This window comes from Sciurus vulgaris (assembly GCF_902686455.1).
Source record: "Sciurus vulgaris genome assembly, chromosome: 15".
In the NCBI taxonomy this organism is placed as follows: Eukaryota; Metazoa; Chordata; class Mammalia; order Rodentia; family Sciuridae; genus Sciurus; species Sciurus vulgaris.
In genome coordinates, this window is record NC_136476.1 from 38,786,396 (window position 1) to 38,809,291 (window position 22,896).

The 22,896-nt window shown below is 36.1% G+C and overlaps 1 protein-coding gene across 5 annotated transcripts in view; it reads right to left on the reverse strand.

The window, feature by feature from the left end:
* The window catches only part of MLLT3 (MLLT3 super elongation complex subunit), a 256,586-nt gene that overhangs the window by 28,766 nt on the left and 204,924 nt on the right, over nucleotides 1-22,896 (reverse strand). The window contains exon 1 of one of the 5 annotated variants that reach the window (XM_079112410.1): nucleotides 3,459-4,158. The exons of the other annotated variants lie outside the window; for them this stretch is intronic. The gene's annotated coding sequence lies outside the window, so the exon portion shown is untranslated. Of the gene's footprint in view, nucleotides 1-3,458; nucleotides 4,159-22,896 lie in introns of those variants that run through there. 5 annotated transcript variants of the gene reach the window in all.

Sequence of the window (22,896 nt, forward strand, 5' to 3'; positions counted from 1 at the left end):
ATCTATTGTTGCACTTCATAATGAGAAGGCAGATTTACTGCCTTTTACCGCCTTTTCTCACCATCAGAAAGATGCCTATTTGGGTAATAGAACATTTCTCTTCTTCAAGGGTGTTTGGGATTAGGGAGGAAGGGGCAAGAACCTTTAACATCTGCTCCCTCCCAATGAATGACACCTCTAGTTCTCACAGCCTGGATGTTGAAAAGCAAATATCTCAAGTTGATAAAATTCTCTAACTTGAAGAAACACAGTACTTTAAATACATTGAAATCACATCACTAAAACACACATTTGGGATTTGAAGGTTATACAGTAAAACACAATATTTAAAAAACCACTAACGCTGCCCCTCAAATACCACACAATCATCATCACAGTCAGAACAATAGGAGTTTAGAATAAAGACCTGAGATTCATCGTCTTGAATTTTCTTCAACCCGAAAAACAAATTTAAAGTACTGGCTGGTAAGACTGTAATCATTTGAATCTCAATATTGTGCAAGAAGAACAAAAACAGTTGATAATATAAACTTACATTCTTCTGTTTTTATTTACCCAATGTTTTCCATTTAGGGAGAAATATTTAAGAATTACTAACTTCAGACTTGACTTTAAAAATAAGAGAAAAGCACTTGTTAGCATCTGATTCCTAACCATCTGCCTTTAAAAAATACACACACACACACATACACACACACACTCACACACACTCTCTCTCTCTCTCTCTCACCCACTCACTTTGCATTCTTAGCAAGTAAGTAGATCTTGATGGATCTAAACAGAAGTTTCAGTAATCATGGTTCTACTTTTGGAAACAAGGCTATCTTTAAACAGGCATCGTGATTCCTCCTAGCAAAGGCAGTCAACCACAAATTTTAAACAAATAGACACCATGTAAAACAAATAATAAATGAAGTGGGGCAGGTACTGAATTCAAGAGAATCTCTGTTTTTGAAGAAAACTAAATTATGTCTTCTCTCCATGAATATGGAGGACTGCCTTGTGAGCTAACACTTCTTGTTACTTTGGGCTATCTTTTGTCACTTAAGCAATGCTTTTTGACAGTTTTACAGGCTGTTATCCCAAAGGCTTCAGTATTTATGGTCTTTATTCACTTGGGCTTTCTGCTCTTATCCACTGGTTACTAATCACTAAATAGATTTTTTTTTTTTATGGGTCTGAAATTAGCTCAAAGGATGTCCTTCGACAATGGCAGCTCAGGACAGCACCGGCTAAAGGTCTTCTCCTCGGCCTCTTTCTTGCTCTCCTCAATTTTCTGTTCCTTACAGACAAGTTAATGAGGGCCCAAGATCCACGCTGTTCAATTAGAGCAACAGCGCAAATGATTTACTGCATTCTAAGAGGACGGTTTGGAATGGTTTCTGAATTGATGCTCAGAAACACATTCAATTTTAGTATCTCAAGAATGATTAAGAGCCTCAACTTGTTTTTCATCTTCATAAAACAGAAGCATTTCCTACTCATGGAATCATTATTCAGGAAAAGCTCAACTCTACAAACCTTACTATACGCACGCAAGCAGACAGGCACGTTTCAAATATGTATATGATATAAGACATATAGTTTATGACATACCATTAAAATTTCTTGCTTATGTAGTAAAAGCTACTTATTACTTTATCCACTATACAAAACAAAACAAACAAACAAACAAAAACCCCAATGGCTAAAAAGAAAGTGGAAAACACAGCTCCTACATTTCACTTAACTTCACTTGAGTTAAACATCTCCTAAGAGACTGGCTGGCTTTTATCTTATGAACAATGTGAAATAAGTAATAGATCATGTCCTCCTTTTCAGACAGCTACTGAAAACCTGAAAGTCAAATTAGTCAAAAAAGCTGGTTTCTTATAATCTAAAAATCTGAAAGAAAACTAGAAATATTGACATAATTACTTTCATGCATTTTCTGATAAACTGAGCAAATTGTAGAATTCTCTGTATGGGCTGAGCAATAGGGAGGGGAGGGCGAGGAGAGGAGAGAGCAGCTTTGAAGGAGCACTAAGGCTCCACTTACTGCTCTAAAATGTAATTTACTAAATGTGACTCCTGTTTGGTATGAAAGTGACTCAAGAGCAGTTTCTGTTTTCTCTGAAAGCTTGCTGGAATGAGAACATTTCAAAAAGAAATGTTTCCCGCCCCCCCAAAAAAATCATTTTTTAAGCCTTTAGATATCTCCACATCTAGGTAAGACAGAAAAACGATTTTAATTTATGGAGATTAGCATTTACATGTGACTACTTTACCCATTTATACATAATATTGACTATCTGGACATCATGCAACTGAATTTATTTCACAGAGAATTGCATGACAAATTCTCCTTGAATATGGCTCCAGGAAAATTTCTTTCTGCAGATGAATGTGCATGCGTTCTGATATTCCCAAAATAAAACTCCATAACTGTCATATCTCTTTAAGAAAAAAATGGAAGACATTATTGCCCATGTATAAAAATTGGCTGGCACAGAATGAATGCTACATTCTCTTAAGTTTTGTGACTATTTATTTTAGATTATATTTGCCACATATATTAACCTGTAAGCCAACCCAAATTCCATTTGAACAGGCTTATAACTATTAAATAAATAAAGTTAAAAAAAAAAAAAACCAAAAAACTTGTGTTAGAATTTACAGTCATAAGTCACTGAAAATTGTAAGGAAATATTTTAATGTACAATTAAGTGATAAGTGATTTTTATCAAATATTCTAATGACTAGATCACAAAGAATATTCTGGAATTCTGGGGGGGGTTTAAGTTTAGAAGTATTTTGCTCTTACATCTAAAATATGTAAATGGGGAAAACATTTTGAATGTATGACTTTTCAAAATATGATAAGCTATTTAATTATGAAACATGAAAGAACAGTATTATTATTCTCTCAGTGAAAAGATACATTTTAGACTTAGGTACTTCAAGTTCTAATCTTTAACTTCTCTAAGAAAATAAAAAATTGTTTAATAATATAATCATGAGTGGGAAAAACTTTTACTTCTTTAAATATGCATTTTAAGAATTCACCGGTAGATAAAATATGTGTAAGTGCTCTGAAGTTAGAAAAGCAACATATCTTTCCCTACCTTAAATCCTCTAGGGGAAAATGCACATCAGGGTTCCATATTATATTATGAGGTATTCTAAAATCTTAGCTCCTATTTATAAACTTTTCTCTATCTTCTCTTAATTAGATTAATTATGCTATATACAAAATAGTCATCTAAAAATCAATAAGACTTTCCTGATTTTTTCCATAAATCAAAACACCCTGTGGCTTTTACTTGTCCGATCACTCTTCTCACGCTCACTTTTTCATTACCTTGTATAACATCCTGGAAACTATCTTTCCTATGAAGTTACTGCTCACAGTAAATAAACTTTACATATAGCTGGCCTTTAAAAACCAGAAAAACAGCAAGTAAAGGAATCATTCTCACCTCTTTTAAGAAAGTAGAGTAGCCCTCAGGAATAGAGAATTGCCCGAAAGTTCACATGTGTCAGCAAGGAATTGAAAGCTGTAAGAATGATCCTCTTGAAAAGAAAGACTTCTCCTTAGGCACCCACATGTATATTTAGATTAGATTGGCAGTTTAAATGACAGCAAACACATGGTCATGACTTCGCAATTGCTCATTCATCCAACACACACACACACACACACACACACACCCCACAGGCTAATCAGAAGCAAACATCCACCCCTGTTTTAGAAATAGCTTCTTCCATCTGATACTACTGTATGCACAGTAAGCAGACATTCTGCTAGAGATCATATGTCAACCCCTTAACTATCTCCTAGTATACTTGGATCTTGAATCACACTGGCTTAGTATTCCAGAACATTTTTCTAAAGTAAGCCTGACACCAACTTGATTCTGTAGGGTTTTAGGAAGCACATAACAAATAAATGACTATGCAAAGGTTCCAGGATCTATTTGTCTTGTGGGTATTTTAACTGTAGGGCCTGCCCCTCCTATCAGTAATAGCACACATTTCTATTTTATAAACAGGGAAAAGTCACTACAGAGGATAACATTTTTGTGTGCGTGGAAAAACAAACAAAAATGGTGACAGAGTAAAAAGGTAAAGATGTTGAACATGAACTTCAAGAGCCTACTCAAAACTGGAGCATCAGGGACATTCACCAGTAAATAAAAGAAACATTAGGAGGCTACCAACTATACCTGTGACTCTCTCTCTCTCTCTTTCTACACACACACACACACACACACACACACACACACACTGAGATAAGTTAGCAGGTAAGAAGCAGAAAGCAAATGCAGCTATCAGCTCTATGACAGAAAGATAATTAAAATGGCAAACAATTTTAAAATAATTATATTTCACTTTTGACACCGATTTTACATTTTTATCTTAAATGTCAAATATTTTGAAGACTCCAGATAAATACAGTGGTAGAGGAAATCGAATAATGTAGTGATTCGGGGCATCAGGTTCTGGAAATATAAGACCTAATCTGAACCCCATTTCCTCCACTTTCTATCTGTGTGACCTGAGTAATAGAATCTATCATTGTTCCCTTCATCTCTGAACTGGAGTCATGGAATTGATTGTGGTACCAATTCATATAGTTAATGTAGGTAGATACTGCAAAGCAGTTAGAACAGAGCATGGAATACATGACCTAGATGTTACCTACTGTCATCTTCAAGAAGACAAGTCTTGAGTCCATTTGGCTTGTCCAGCCTCTCCTCCATGATAGCCTTCCCTGAATACATCTGACACTTGAGGAAATAAGGCAACTTCTTTGGGATTGATCCACATTTTATTTCCTCTGAAAATTTTACCTATAGCAGGGAGCTGATAAAATGTCTGTCAATGTCTGACAGATAAGGAAAAAAACCTCTATACAAAAATCTAAATACAGTTCATCTATAGGCAAGAACTGCCTGGTCAGGTACTTATTGAGAATTTACAGAAAATAGAAAGTGAAACTCACTAGGGAAATCCTATTGCTTGAGTACAGAATTTTTCCTCAAGAATCTCAAGAAACAGATCCACCTAAAGAAAATACTAATATCATGATACCATTCTTGATAGTTTACTTCAATTTTACAGACTTATTCAGTTCTGTCAAATGTTAACTTCTCTTGATGATAAAAGGACAAAAACTGATGGGTACTGACTGCTCGATTGCAGAAACATTTATCCTGTAGTTTACTTTATGAAAGTATCACGAAGGATTCAGAGAGGGAACAAAACCTCAAATTTAGCTGAAACTCCTTTATATTCCCTGACAAAGACTATGAGTGGTTATTGTTATATGCTGTCTGCTCATGTAGTCATCAATAACAAGCAATTTTTCTTCTCCCTTTTAAAAAATACCTTTGTTTTACTTATTTATTTGTTTGTTTGTTTATTATGCTAAGGATCAAACCCAGTACTGCACATGTTAGACAAGCTCTCTACCACTGAGCTACAATCCCAGCTCCCTCTTTTCTTCTTTTAATAACCACAATCACTACACACAAGGAGTTCCTCAACTGCTAGTAGGAGGTTTGTTATAAAGAAAAAGAAAGCAGGTTTTGTGTACACAATAAATGAGAGTATTTTCAATGTTAATGCTATCCAAAAACTTGTTTCTAATGTTCAGTCTGTACCTATCATCAAAATTTAATATAACCTAACACAATTACCATGAATAGGATGCAGGTGTTGGATAATTATATTAGTATCAACACTACAGGCAAATTAAGATTTCTTCCCATGTGATGGAATTCTGATAAATATCAATTCGTTGGTTGACTGAATCCTGAAGATCAAAAGGCCCTGCATATGGCACTAATAAATCAAATAGAGTCATCAAATCTACAGTCTGTTTTCTTTGGCTAAAACTGCAAAGTTTTACTTACAGAGCCTTATCTACTCCTAAAAATTCTCTGCCAAACCAAATTTAACTCACTAAGAGCACACAAAATATAGCACTCCCAAGTGCACCCTCCTGGGGCTTTTGAAGTTTGGGGATACCATTATGTGATGGTGTCAATTATCTGGTCTTTTCTTCTCTCTTTCTTTTGTAATAAACTAAAACTATCCAGAAAAGTAAAGTGCTACCTCTAGATTCAGACTGTGAAGTTATGAAATAGTTTTATTTATTATTGAAATCTACCATGAACAAAGGTACTTTATAAAAATCTCTTAGCTAATAACACACACTGAAAATAACAAAGAATTGCATAGAACTTTTTCCTCACTCTATTTAAATATCAGCAAAAATTCCTGATGCTGGGAATTCTACTCAGGTATTTATAGTCCAATTTATCACCTTCTGATAAACTGAGCCTAAACTGTATGTGACAGAAGTACTATCTGAAAGAGCAGGGACTAGGAAAAGATAACAGAAGCAGGGTGAAAGCCCAAGAAAAATTTGTCTTTCAGTTGATTTCCCTAAGACTGTTCTCACAGATAAACCAACCTAGTCCATTATATTTCCAATCTTGAAGAATAGGTAGAAATGAATGGTGGACTACTGTGCTTTTTAATCTTCTTTATAAAATAATTCTGTACTTTTCAGATGTTTTCATAATAATTATGTTTGAAATATGTAAACAAAACATTTTTTCTTGGTTCAACTGAGAACTTCACAAAAGGGTAAGAAATACTTTTTTTCATGTCCAAAAGGATTTTAGAAAGTTTTCATAATTTTTCCTAAAATGCTGAAATCTCAACCAAGAATTTTTTGCTCATCTCCCTACACACACACACACACACACACACACACACACACACACACACAACCAGAACATGACAATTAAAAATGCCTTCAGGAAGTACCAAATGTATCAGTACATTTTAAAAACTACCCCAAGTTGACAGTCACTACTCAAAGCTAATGCTTCTTTAAAAGGTCATCTACAGGAGTCTTGTAAAAATCACCACTAATTGACAAAGCCCTCCATTTTAATAAAGTTAGAATTCTGAAGCCATCTTGAAATGATACTTTTGGTCTGAAAGATACATTTCAGTGATCTCTCTCAGGCACGGATACTCTTAGGAGCATTTGGGAGCAAACTAGAATCTCCACCTCCTGAGATAGTCAGATCCCATCCCTCCTTTAGTGACTTGGCCTATCACTCCACTCAAGTTTTAATGGGACAGCACTGCAGTCCCTGAGATTGAAACTGAATGAATGCCCACTTCCAGTTGGCACTGCCATTTCTGTAGTTCATACACAGAACGCACACAGATGCATGACATTTAGTCAACAGGGCCCAGAAAGCACCATGTGAAAGACACCTGAGTTTGCCATCAGAATCAGTGAATATAAGAGGGGTGTTATCAGTCGATTTATGTTTAGGGGGAAGTCTGTTCTGTGCCTGAAGTGACATAAAATAATGTTTGAAGCAAAGTTTTCAAGGCACAGCATATCTAAGAGTGGACCATTCAAATAACCCTCTGGTCAGCAGTCCCAAGTCTACTCCCTTGGAAGCCAATAAACCCAGAGTCAAACAAGTCAGCCTCTGAAATGTGTGTGCATTTGTGTGTTGGGGGTGGGGTGTTCTCCTCCTTGGCTACAGCTTTGCTAAAGAAAGACCAATAAGGAATTGGTCTGGTTCCTGTCATCAAGATTTGTTTAGAGGCCCAATGGCTAGAGTAATGAACCTTGCAGGAGTGGACAAAGCCTATTTATAGAAGCTTTCAGCTGCCACAGACATCACAGGAGATGACAGACCCCATTCCACAGATGCCCCAAGTTTCTATTCTAAAGATGCACTTGAATGATACAGCCAAGTGAATATCTGACCACACCGAATATTCCAGGCTCAAGAGAACTCCCAGTAAGAATTGTTGATTGCCTTTTATGGTTTTAGCACTGGCCACTCTGCTCCTATGGTGAAAGCCAGGCCACTTTCTGGATATATATATAAACTTTCAAACTGTCCCACACTGAACCTGGATAATGAATGAAGGGCTCACGGGTTCTGTGCTATCCTGATATTCATTACTGTCTCCTATGGTGAAATTCTGCTTCTCATCGTCTTCATTTATTAAGATGGCCTTCCATGTTCTTTTCATTCCTGAATTCTAGTCTATATTTTGCCTTGTGTATGAGTTAAACTCCCAAAAGATAAAGACAAGGATGAGAACAGAAAGACTGTCTTACTTTGTACCCTGTGTAGTAGGGGTTTGGAGGTTTTTGCTATGAAAGGCCCAACAGTAAATATTATAGACACTATAGGTGATATAGTCTCTGAACTATTCACCTCTGACCCACAGCACAGCACCCACAGACAAAAATGTACACAGATGAGCATGTCTGTGTTCAATAAAACTTTATTTATAAAAACAAGTGGTGAGACAGATTTGTCCTTGGGCTGAAGTGTGCTGACCACTGCTCTGTGGGTACCTAGCACAGCAACCAGATTTCTCTGATTTAGCTTACCACATTATTTCCCTTGGTCTATTTTTGTTTATAAACACAACAAACATTTTTTGGGGGGAGCTGGGATCTTTTGCAGGGGTGGGGGTGTGAAATAAGTTTAATGAGTTCATTCACTAGCTGTAGTTTTCTGTTCCTCTAATACACTGTCCTTTTGCAACTAAAGAATTTTATCTCGTGTAAGAGCAGTGTTCTGACCTTACCCAAATTTCTCAGAGTTACTGTGGAAGACATAACTATCATATGTTATCTTGAAGAGTGAGCTTCATGACAATTATATTGTTAAGACTCAAGTATAAATAAAATTACACTTTACCAAAACAAACAAAAACCAATTGTTACTTCCCCTGATAAAGCAACATTTTAGAAATGATTCTTGGAAAACAGTTACCAACTCACAATTACTAAGTCACTGCAAACTCCTACAGGAAAGCTGTAGGGAGCTTGATTCACTGTTTCAGAAGTTCAAGTTTAAAGTGGGTAAATTTTAGATATCTGGCAGTTCAAGATCTGAAAACGGAAATATAGGACTGGGTTGTTTTTGTAGTAGAGATGGGAAGGGCTGTAATATCACAGCCATTCAAAATAATACCTAACCAAATCAAATAAACGTGTGCTTTAAGTTCAAATGGACATCTGCAAAGAGTAATGCTTTTGAGTATCACCTAGAAGAATTACCGACATTAGAATCTTTAACCAAAGCGATTTCTTGTATAAACCCCCAAATGAAAAGGTAGATTAAGTCCTGGATGTGTTATAAGTCGGCACTTTATTTCTTCTTTTGAAGATTTAGGCTATCAAATAACAAAACTGTACAGTTGGCTAAATGGAAAACTCAAAGGTTGAGGAAGAATCGTAGGATCTTTTTTTTTCCCTGTTTTCCCTCCCAAAGAATCTCTCCATTTAAAAGACGACAACAGGAAGGTAATTGTCAAAGACAAAAAAGTAAATAGGAAGATAAGAGAAAAAATGATCCCAAAAGATGGAATCCTTCAGGATAGTTTCTCATAACAGTTACATGCCAGCGAACTGAGGACAGAGTTATCACCCCAAAAATAAGGATGTGTAAAAGATGTGTAAATGGCAACACCATTTACCTTTTTTTTTGTAGCAAGAGGAATATCAGTAATAATCTACCCAATGGCACATTCCACCAGGGAGAGATATAACCCATTTCCCTCAATAGCTACTAAAATTCTCCAAAACCTCTTAAGATGTTCAGAGTTATGGAAAAAAGGGAAAATTACACGCTGACCCAAAATGTCAAGAACTCTGAAAGATGCTGTAGAATCAGAAGGTAATGTTTCATCAATAACACATTCATGTAAAACTGCACTGAATCCACACAAAAACTGGCACTCAACTATTTATAATAGCATTATTTACAGCAGTCAAAAAGTAAAAATAATCCAAATGTTCACTAAAGATTAATAAATGTAATGTGGTAAATCCATACAGTAGAATACTATTAAGCCATAAAAAGGAATAAAGTTCTGTTCATGTTACACCATGGATAACCTTGAAATTAGCCAGGCACCAAAGATCACATTTTATATGATACCACAGATATACAAATTATCCAGAATAGGCAAATCTAGAGACAGGAAGTAGATTAGTGGATGCCTAAGGCTAGAGGCAATGGGAAAATTGAGAGTTAATAGCTAAAAGGGTATGGCCTTTACATGGGGGACAATGAAAACTTTCTGAAATTGATGGTAGTAATGGTTGCACCTGCCCTATAATATACTAAAAATCATTAAATTGAAAATTTCAAGTGGATAAACTGTATGTCTATAAAAGCTCTTTAAAAAAAATAAAAACTGCACTGAACATATATTTACAGTTGCCCATGCGACAATTTTTTCCTTTCTTACTCTGTCTAGTAAGGCAATTTGATTCAGTTCCTTTATTTTTGAAGATTAAAATGTAATTAAGTTATGTATACTTTGGGGCACTATGTAATACTTTGGCCCATCAGACCATTATAGCAGTTCCTAAAATGGAAATGTTATGAGAATCAACCAGGAACATTTAATGGTGAGTTTGGCAGCAATCTTTCCAACGAACTTACAGATAAAATGTGAAACATTAGCCAAAGAAAATAGTAGTAGATTTGATAGTGTTACATTAAGAAGGATATAAATTAGAAAAATCTGTTGAGGTATTTGAAGGTAAAAGGTGATAAGTTTAAATAGAATACTCAAAGTAGGATATTAATTTTTCCCCAAAGTAGTAAATATAGATAGGGCTTTGAAAGCAAAACTTAAAACCTTGTAATATAGATTAACATCCACTAATAGAGAAAAGCAGCATTAATATAAAAGAAAATGGAGATGTAATCATATAAAGATATGACTGATACAGAAAGACAAGTCTAAAATAATCATAAACTAATTGCTTATATAAAAATCAGCAAGTTTAATATGCATAAAAATTTTATGTTGACTTGTTTTTGCATGCTTACCATGTGCCTGAAAATGTATTAGCACACTGGGCAACTGATAGACAATCCAGATTGGACTCCTGACCTCAGTGGTTTACAGTGTTTCTTATGGTTTGAAGTTGATCTGCCTTTGTATCAATGTTTCACATGCACCAACAATTCTTCAAACACAAATGCAATAATTGCTCTAAAATATTAGATAAGAGGAAACAAAGTTTCCCTCCCTCCTTCCCCCACCACTGGGGATTAAACCCAGAACTCATGCATGCCTCTACACTGTGCTACATCCCCATCCCTTATTATTGGTTTTGAAAGAGGGTCTCACTAAGTTGCCCAGGCTGGACTCATATTTGCCATCCTCTTGCCTCAGCCTCTTAAGTAGCTGGGATTACAAGTACCACCACACCTGGCAGAAGTTTCTTTTCTAAAAACAAAGTTAGAAGTATAAAGTAATCAGTCATCAAAATAATTTTCTTCTATAATAGTAAGACAAATAAATTTAATAGGTTATATTGAGATATAATTTACATGTAGTAAAGTGCACAAATCTAGTTATGTAGTTCAATCATTTTTTTCATGTGGATACACTTATGTAATTATCACCAGATCAAGACATAACAGTTCACCCAATGACAACAGTTAGCAATAGTCTAGTAGTAGCTACTGCTGGATTATTTGCTTAGTCTTACCTACTCTCCTAGGTAATTGAGTAGAAAATGCTGTAAAAGGCAGACCAATCAATACCTTCTAGATGACAGATCATCTGTGTGTATAAAATTCTGGATAATTTCTAGGAAAGAGAAAATTAGAGGGGGGAAAAAAAAGGAAGGAGAACAGGTTCCTATAAATAGTAGTAAATCAGGTAATAAGGTGGCAGAACTTTAGTTTGCAGGGAGGGTGAACAGTATGAGGGAATTATTACTCTAAGGCACAGACTAACTAGAACTAGAACTAAACAGCAGCACAAAGTGAGCACATGGAATCCTTGTCCCACTTCATCTACATACATCTATTAACATTTTCATGAGAAAACATGCCAATCTATGGGCAGGTCCCTGACGCACTTTTCATCTTACCTCTTGAGATCCAATCTTATATTGTTGTACGTCAGCTTTATTTCTATGAGCTACTCTATTTTTGTTAAAACAAGGTAGGGTAAAAATATATGTAACTCTCTGTCAGGATTAAATGTAGTTCTCTATAGAGGAAGTTGGCAGAAGGAAAACATGTATGTGACAGATGTCCAACAAACAAGCAGAAATTATGCAGGCTTGTAAAAGTTAAGGTTTTAGTACATATGTGTTCTTATATTTCTTCCACTTTTACTATTTACATTTAGGTACATCGATGCCTGTGTGCTATATAAGGTTAAAGACAGAAAACAACAAAAGAAAAAGACAAAACCCTATGGAAATCGACGGGTGGTTTCAGGAGGGCACGTCTGTGGTATCTTGAATCAGCGCCCCCTGCAGGGGAAAGGGAACCTCACAGGACCAATGTCCAACCTGCTCACTGGAGAGGTCCCTCCCTAAGTGCCAAGAAGCCAAATTCACTGCCAATAGAAAACTCTGAGAAACTTGCAAGAACACTATTTGAAAAATAAAGATAATTAATACATCTCTTCCTAATCTTTCCTGTATTAAACCAGCCTGGTGATGCTTGTATTACCTTCAGGGTCCAGAGACTGCTCTCTAACTGGCATTTTTATTTTGTTGGCATCTTTAAAATGTACCACCAAACTCAAAATAGATGCAGTCTGATGGGAGAACTGTAATTTTCCGTGACTGATATGCAATTTTTCTATTAATACAGTTTTAAATTAGCTCAATACAGTTGACAAAACCCCCAAGATGATTTTACATCCATATAAACTGTCTCTAAGGCTGATCTCCCTAAACTTTTATTAGACAAAATAATTACTTGATTTCAAATGAAGGGATTTATATTTATCTTCATTAAATTTCATGTTCCTAGGTTTAGGCTAGCATTTCTACTTGTTAAGAATTTTTCTCATAATTCTGGGATTAAGTGGAATATACTACCCCTCCCAGCTTTGGGTCACTGTAAGTGTGACTTTCATATCTTTATAAAACTCACTGTAAACATAACAAAAAATGACAGGAAAAAAATGTAAAGCTCTGTAACCTTCTATAAGAGATGTCTTTATGAGCTGATGTGGACTCTTCAGAGGTGCTTGTATAGCTAGTGCAATCCATCTGCATCAGGAATACCCACTCTGCGTGTCTCTCCTACCTCATCCTAATGTATCAGTGAAAGATTACATTCTCTACTCAACTTTCAAATAACTGAGGAAATTAGACGAGTGTAACAGCCAGTTGGGACCTAGTGACAGATAAGATCTTTCGCAAGTGTTCCTTAACTACATGTTTCAAATTCAATTCTAAAGTTTTATGGGACGCACTATAGGACTTACCAATGGATGTTTCTGCGATCTGAGGATGTGTGAAGTCTACTCATGAAGGTGGTGCCCACCAATGCTGACTGCTCTGTCTCCAAGCCTCAGTACTCTTACCTGAAACACCGTCTTTCCTAGGAGCATTATATCATCTACTCCATGCTAAGAAGATTTTCCTGCAATTTCAAAATTATTCGATAACATAATTGTGCAGGTTTGAATGTTTTAGGTTATATGCTATGAAAAGGCCAATGACTGAAGATTATAATACTTTCGAGACCTTTCTTCCTTTCTCTCAGCAGCTATGCCTGACATAACTACATTTAATTGCCTGGGAGAAGCAATGCTAGTTGAACAAGAAATGAGTTAGGATTGCCTCTATAAAATAATTAGCTATGCGCTTTTCTTTTAAGCACCAATCATTTAATAGGAATAATCGAATATACTTTAAGAACACAGAAAATCAGAGCAATTAAGAAGTGATAACCCCAACTTGAGTTACAACTGACATCACTGATTTTTAAACATATATAATCAATTGCTTTTGATTATTTAGTGCTTTTCTTGAAAGTATTTCAGCATTGATTAATAATGGTTTTCATTCCTATAGAGCTTTATATTGGAAAAAAAAAGATTTACAGTCATTTTAATTACCCTTCACAGGAATTCTTATCAAATCATTCAATGACACAATTCCTACTTCTTTCCAGATGAGGAAGATGACTCATAAGCAGTTCACAGAATTTTCACTGGTACAACACTGCAAGAGTTGACTGGATTCCCACACAGGGAGACAGAGTCTAGCTGCAGGAAAACCAAACACAGGGGAACCAAAGAAAAAGGCAGAGGTGATGGTTGGAGAGTAGGTAACTCCTCCACAGTCAGAATCAAGGTTTCGAATATATACTACTTACAGAAGCAGAGGCAGACAAACTTTACCTTATCTGAACACAAAATAAGACACCAGCTATGCTAAACAAGAGGAGAAGGACCAGTTTTAAGAAATGCAGCCATGTTTCCTCCTACCTAGATACCGAGCCAACTGGCTGTGAGTGAGAGAACTGGCAGGTTAAGGCTGGAAGGGAAGGGAATTATTGGATGGTGATAATTTAACTCAATATTCCTAAGAGACAACTCTGGGGTTCACAAAAAGATGCCAGCTCTATGTCTTGGTGTACAACTCTAAGATCTTGAGGAAACAACTGCTCTACTCAAAGTAAGGAACTAGTTGTAACTTCTTTCCACCTTAGCTGGGATTGGCTTGACCCTCAAAGTGTTAAGACATTAGCTTAAGATATACTAGCAACCAACACAGGAAGTGTCTTTAAGCTCTTCCTCAGAAAAGATAGGGAAACAAGGAATAAAGTGTTAGGGAAAGAGTCTGGAAAAATGAGGCTCCCGGAAAACAATGACAGACCAGTATATATAAAAGCCTAGCCTATTTTTTTCTTTGTTGTTTAAATTAAACAAGTTGTACCCAGACTCTCCCACCACCACCAGGGCAGGGTAGTGGGAAGAAGGGGCGTTTGCAGGGGAAGGCTTGAGTCCAAGGTGACCCATGTGACAGAAAGGCAAGTGAAAGACCCCATGAGGGAAGGAAAGGCCATAATCTTCCCAAGTTCACTGGTCACCACCTGTGAGGCTAACAGTTGGAGGAGCCAATCCATAGTGTCTCCCAAGGCAACAGATGGATCAGAAGAATTAGTCACTGCCTCTCCCATGATGCTGGGCGTAAAACACTTCAGAGGAAAGGTGCATCCTGCTGAAACAAACCTGACATCTGCTTAATCTTCTCCCTCGGCCTCCAACTCCATACTGGATATTTCAAATGGATAACAACTTGAAAGCTCCATGTGGACTTTTCTTTCATTATTATTATTTCAAACACTAAATGTTATCTACTTAAGGATCTTATCTTGGCTCCATGCCCTGGCAGAAGGCAAGATTTTTCTGCTAATAAGGGCCTGGAGGCTTTACAAGACCACAGGAGTTTTCAAAAATATTCCTACATATTCATAATAGTCAAATTAATAGAACTGATGCCAGATGTAAAGTGGCATTTTATGGGTAGTTTTAAAAGGTACTAATGGGGTAACTTTTAAAGCTACTTTATAACATGCAGTTATGAATCTAATGCAAAATCATGTTGCCTTTTCATCTTGGCTATGTGTTCTCTATTCTATAATGAACTAATCAGTAAAAACTTGGCATCTTTCTCCTCTGGAATGATATTTGGCATTCAGGAAAGAAATTTAGGCTAAACACCTTTTTAACTGTCCTTTCTGTAACAATTAAAATCTTTGCCTTTGACTTACTGACACAGTTCACAACCACACACAATGAAAACAAAATATATCTTTCCTGTATGATCCATTACATGCCCTCAGATGGATTTAAACCTGCTAGCCAAGCCTGCATTTTTATGGGCTTTAAGCTGTTGAAGAGCCAACAGAAGTACTGACAGTGCAGTACCAGGTAAACCAGGTGAATGAAAACCACGAGTAACCCAGCTATTCTACAAGATTTTCTGGATACAGGACCCTGCGGTGTGTGCTTTCTATGAAAGCAGACTCCTCATTTCAAATTTCATTCAAACCAAAAGACAAAGTGAAGTACAGTGGCAAAAAGTTAACTAACAAATGTAAACACAGCATTCAAAATGGCAAGGTCACATCAAAGCATAACAAAAACTATCGCCTAAAAGAAGAAAAGACTTATCAGTATTCAGTTTGTTTTGCTATTAGACAAACTCATCTTTTAAAAACCTTTTTAGCAGCATTTTGAAATTTGGGAAGTTCCTTACACAATAGTCCCCCGTATAATTCATGTGGTTGGACACTGCCAGGATCTCTACTTTATTCAAAAACGAAAAATGAAAGGAAACAGTTTAGAAATATTCAGAGTCTACTAGCATTAACAAAATACCAACAATATGCCAGATATTATTTGCATCCTATTTGATTCATCAATAATTCTTTTAGATGGTATTCACATTTCAGAAATTGTGAAATTACGCTTGACTTGTTAAGTATTTTGCCCAACCTAGAACCATTTTCCAGGTTTTGAAACTCTGGGATACTTAGTTTATAAAAACATGTGGTCTGTCCACCGATCAAAAAAATGGATAAAAAAAAAATGGTAAAAATATACAATGGGATATTATTCAGTCATTAAAAATAATTAAATCCTGTTATTTGTAGCAACATGGATGGCACTGGAGGACATTATAGTAAGTGAAATAAGTCAGGCACAGGACCACAAATATGGCACGTTCTCAGATGTGTGGAAACTAAAAAGTTGATGGCACAGAAGTAGCAGAGTGGTGGTTATCAGAGCCTGAGAAGTGTGTGGGGTAAGAAGGGATGAAGAAAGGATACCAGGTCTCCGTTCTATAGGAGAAACAGCTCCCTCTGTTTTAGGGCACAGAAGGGTAACTGTGGCTACTGACAATTAATTGTATATTTCTAAACAGCTAGTAAAGAAATTTTAATCATTTGCAAAAACTAGAGCAATGGTAAATGTTTAAAGTGATGGATATGCCAATTACCCTGACCTGACTGTTTTTCAATACATGTACCCAAAATATCATAGTGTACCCCATAAATACGTATAATGTTATGTACCAGTTAAAAATAAATGCATATATTTAGGAACATGGAAAACATCATTTTTTTCAAAATGGCACTTTGCAAAAAAAATTCTCAGAATTGTTTTATTTAGGTCTTAATAATAATGAATAAGAAAAGAAAAAAAAAAAAATCATGATCTCTACTCTACTTTCCTAGCTCAACACACTATGGTTACAAGCTGATTCCTGTCTCCAGCCTATATTTACACACATGTACTAATGCTGAAGGCAAATGAAGGGGATGCAGATGTCACCAAAGCTGAAAGAACCTATAAGCTCAAGGAGAAACGTTGTGTGTGAGAGGTGAGCTGTCAGTAAGAGGTGAGCTGTCAGTAAGATGATCGCAGTCGAAATGGAACAATGGAAGAAAAGAGAAATAAGGGAGTGTTATTGCTGGGGGAAGGCTTATCCTAACTTAAGAGTCAAGGAAAAAAGAACTGAAATCATGAGTGGGGAGCAGTGAAGAGTTGGTTAGTAGAAATCTGTCAGGAAAAAGATGTTAAAACTAACACACACACACACACACACACACACACATACCCCTTGCATATTTTATTAAACTTAACCTTATAAATATACATTAATCAACCAATCTTTTCATGCATGATCAAGAAGTTTCGATTATGGTCTGAAAAGTCTTTTATACATCAATCTCTGAATCCATCATCTACAATCACCATTTATGAACAAGAGCCAGAGACTCACATAGCTATTAGAATGCAAGAGTTGTCTAGATTCTCAAGATTTTCCCTATTGTGTTTGAAAGCAAAAATGTTTTTTTCAAGGGAGTGCCCTTCAGGTCTCAATTTAATTTTCATAGAAACAATTATTTTTTTGTGCATATTATTAGTTTATATGACATTTAATTAATTAATGCAATTAGAAGTAGAACTGATCATATATGTTCGGAAACAACTAAACTGACTTTGTGGCAAGTGGCAAAGTTCCCACTCAACTTTTGGGAACAGAAGCACATGGTTTAAAAGTACCCACCAGAAATGGGCAACAGTGAGTATGTTTTATAGGGGCATTGAGAAAACTCAATGCAGGCCCTCTACATGAACTTCTTTTGGTGGCAGAACATGTACGTAGGGCCCTGTAAGGGCTGGGAGAAGGGTAGCTGTGCAGGATTCATCTGTACACAAATGCCAACTTAGGGGATTCCAGGGTAAAGACAGAAGTGACCTAAAAACACCTCAGGATACCTTTAAGATAGTAAGGTTTCAAGGCACATGTACTAAGGTTATGCCTTTCTTTTAAGAAAAGGGGAGATGATTGTGATAACATTTTCTTTTCCAGAATGATGGCTTTTTTCTCTTAATAGACTCAACCTTCCACAATGTTAAATTATATTTGGGGATAATTTTTGTTTTACAGATGTAATGAGGATTTTAAAAAAAAAAAACCACTCTTCAAAAGAGTACTGTTTTGAATCAAACAACATTACCCTATGTAAATTTATGATTACACAAATGGTATGCCTTTACTCCATGTACAAACAGAGAAACAACATGTATCCCATTTGTTTACAATAAAAAAAATGTCAAAAAAAAAAAAGAGTACCATTTCCTATGAACATAATATGAAAGGAAAAGTGCCAATAAAGGCACAATTAAGATGCTCATTTCTAGGGGAACTAACAGTATCCCCCTGAACTTATTGCTCCCACTGTGTTATTGTTTTGTATCTCTTTTTCAGCATACTTGATACTTGTGGTTATAAGCTAAAATGTTTTGTATATTTTCATATATTTTTCTACATACACAATAAACATTTCACTATAAGGTTTCTGAAATACAACGTGATGATTTAATGATTTTTTACCAAATTAAGATCACTAAAGTAAGCTAATCTGTCTTGACAATTATGCAACCTGAGAAAACAGGAGGGTAGAAAAACCAGTACCTTTGTACAATATACGAGTGGCATTTTATCAGTTGCAATAGTTTCAAGAGCACATATAAACACTGGAGAGAATCTAATCATATTTCATGATCACAAAGACAGCAAAAACAAGGTGGTCATATAACTTTCATGTTATCATGCCTCTGCACGGTCCCAATAGGAAACAGGGAGGCAGAAATTTCTTTCACTTCAACATCCTGTTATTGAAATTTCTCTGAAAACTATTTGCTTTTTTAAAACACCGAAGCAAATGTTTTGGGATTTTAGGCTCACAACCCTCTGCGGTCTCAATAAAAGATTAATTTGTGGTCCTTACCTCCCCAGTGTTATTTTTGCGGTTTAATATTCTTCATGGTAGAATCCGTTAAAAAAAAAAAAAAAAAAAAACTGATCTTTTGTGGGAGTTCTGAAGAACTTCACAACCCTGAGCTAGTTTATGTGCCCCAACAAAAAGGCTAGGGCTGCAAAGGCAGGCAGAGAGCAATCCAATGCATACACCTTGCTTACTTTGGCTCCAAATACATCCCTGGATTTTGTTCTATGAACTTATTTGCACAAGGGTGGCTGACACCCTGTATTGTGTACTTCTGGGAGGGCCAAGACTTATCTTTTTATGCAGTAGGATCTCTCCTTGTGGCCTGTCTACTCCACCTCCATAAAGGGAATGAACCAACACTCACGTATCTCCTGACTGCTCAGAGGTATTTATAGTTGATTCTTCAACCATAAATAGTATCGATCAGTTAAGAGGAGTCTTAATCATAAATACATAATATGTATGTGTCTTAATATATTTCTGCACTAACTCACACTTGTTTGTGCCAATTATGTGCTGGACACAGCATAAAGAACTAAAACATCAGAGAATTAAGAGACAGTGCCGGGTACAGTGGTGCACACCTGTAATTCCAGTGACTCAGAAGGCTGAGTCAGGAGGGACTGCAATTTAGTAAGACCCTAACTCAAAATAAAAAACACAAAAGGCAGGGGATGGAGCCCATACTCCTGGGTTTGATTCCAAAATGTTGTAAAAAAAGAAAAGAAAAGAGAGAGAGAGAGAGAGAGAGAGAGAGAGAGAGAGAGAGAGAGAGAGAAACTACTCAAAGTATACATAAACTATTAATAGAAAATGCATAAAAGTGAGAGGGATAACCAGTTAAGGATGATTATTTGGAAAAGCTTCAAAGAAAAGGTGAAAGCCTGGTGTGGTACATGCCTATAATCCCAGCAGCTCCAGAGGCTGAGGCAGGAGGATCAGTTGCAGGTTCAAAGTCAGCCTTGACAATCCTGTCTTTAAATAAAATATTTTTTAAAAGGGCTGGGCATATAGCTCAATGGTTAAGTGCCCCTGGGTTCAATTCCTGTTACAAAGAAAGAAAGAAAGAAAGAGGGAGTGAGGGAGGGAAGGGGGAAGGGAAAAAGAAGGAGAGAGAAAGAAAGAAAAGATGAAAGTTAAACAGGTTATAAAAGTCTCAGGGTACTTCACTGGGGAACAGAGGATTGCTAATATTTTGGGATGACTAAAACATAAAGGAGAACAAAGAAAACTAAGGATGCAAAGGGTCAGACTGCAGATGACTTAAAAGCAATGCTTAAAATAAATTTTAAAGCATTTCAAACTCTTGAAGGAAGCCAGGGAATCAAATTCATTTTCTTGAAAACTGGTAAACAAAGGGAAAGAATCAAGACTGTTTTACTTTTCCTTTACAAACTGGTTATACAAAAGGCAGAAGAGGAGAGTTTCTCTTTACAGGTGAACTCTGGTTAATCAACAAAGAAAGAATGATGGAATAAAGATACTCATTCCCAATGAATTAATGTGTATAGGTCTGAGCATCAATATTTGGTAACATCACACAGAAAAGAATAGGTCTCCAGATGGAAAAAAGACCCACAGTCCTACCTATAACATACTTTTGTTCCCCACAACCCCAAATCAAAACCAAAACCTTAGCCTAAATATGACCATGCCTTTTGACTACTCATTTACAGAAAATATACCAAAGACTGTCAAGAAAATTCAAACTGAGGAATTCTAGAATAACCTACTTTCTTTCCTTTTACATTAATGTGAAAAAAGAGTGATGAGGCAGAATCTATAGGTTAAGAGAAACTTGAAAGACATTTTTACAAATTGTAAGATATGAACTTTATTTGGATCCCAATTCGAGCAAAAAATGATAAAAATGAAAAGGATTCATGACATTTTGGTTCTACTGGAAATTCATCCAGGGAGATATTTGATGATATTAAACATTATTATTTAGATGTGGTAATGGCATTCTAGTTTTGTTTTTCTTATCTTTTAGAGATTCATACTGAAATATCTATCAAAGAAGTTATATATCTTGGATCTCACTAAAAATTATATTGGGGAAGGAGCTGGCACTACACACAAAAAAAGATTAACCATCAATAGAAACAGTGATGGCAAAGGAAAGGTTCATTCCATTATTCTGCATATTTTATGAATATTTTAATTCTCCATAATAAAAAGTTATAGAAAAGGAAAAGGGGAATGTTAAGGAGAATTTGGTACTTAGCCCTTATGGGAGCTGAGGTTTTGAAACAATGAATTGCTTTATAAAAATGGTAATTTAAAATAACAGTTTGAAAACAACACATCAGGCCATCATTTTAACTAGTTAATTTACATCCCTTTGCATAAATCTTTCAAAACTTTTGTGTTTCAGAAAGTTATACAGAGAAGAACCTTGGAAAGGAAAGAGAGAGGAACTTTCTCTTAAAAAAAGTTCGAAGAACAACTTAATGTGTCCCACCTCAGTTGAACTGAGAAACTAAATCAAGCACTAAGTGGGAACAGAAAGAGAAAGAGGGATTGAGTCACAGACGTTTTCAGAGCAAATCTGTCTGACGGGGCATCATAACCAACTGAAATGAGATGTGAAGGAAAAGAAGTAATTTTTATACCACCAATCACTGCAGAAAACTATGTATTTCCTGTCACTGGAAGATAAGCTCTGCAACCATTTTCTTTACCATTTTATTCCCAACACTCAGCAACAGATAATAAGCCCTCAGTCCAAGTATCTGTTGAAACGATATATCCAATAATAACTGACATTTGAACCAACAAATAAATGAATGCATAAAAATCTAACTAGGAAACATAAGCAGGTGGTGTGGGATCATGGATGGAACTAAATCAGGGACTATGCCCAGCAGCTAGCAATAGGTACCTGAAAAGAACCTAGGATAAGAGTTTATTTTTCTTTTATTGAATGTAAATCCAGCATGCTAGACAAGATCAGTATGGCAGTTTCAGAATATCAGAAATCCTGTTTCTTCTGTCCTATGTACCCCTCCATACTTAGCATATCTATCTCATTATCTATCTATCTCATTATAGATTTATCTCATTAACCAGTCTGTAAGGGTATGGATACATGGTGTCTCCCCAATAAGTTTGTATGATAAATGACGCAGGAATATTCCAAGGTGATGCAATTAGATCATGAGAGCTCTAACCTAATCAGTGGATTGGTCAATTTGATGGGTTAATAATTTGAATGGATTGTTGGTTAGACAAATGCATACCTTTTGCCTTTGGGGTGTGGCTAGAAGAAGTAGGTCCCTAGAGGCATGCTTTTGGGAAATTATATCTTGTCCCTGGCTCCTGCTTCCTGGCTGCCATGAGCTGAGCAGCTATCCTCCATCACTTCCTCCCACCGTGATGTTCTGCTTCACCTCAGGCTCAGAGTGATGGATGAGTTGGTCAATCATGGATTGGACTGAACCTCTGAAACTGAGTCAAAATAAACTTTTTCTCCTCCAAGGTGTTCTTGTCAGGAATTTTGGTCACAGCAATGAAAAGCTGACTAACATAACAGACTTTGTCATATGACCACATCTATCCTGGCTGGGAAATAAACTTTTTGTTAGGCGCACTATTATGCCAACAAAACTGAAATTCTATTAGTAAGAAGAATAGGTCAATGTATATTAATTAGACAGCTGGCAACATCTGCAATAGATATGTAATTTAGAGTAACATGTGCTTAAGCTACCTAGTATGTTTCAGGTACCTGCTAGTCAGAGCTGTCTACTTGGTGGCTTTT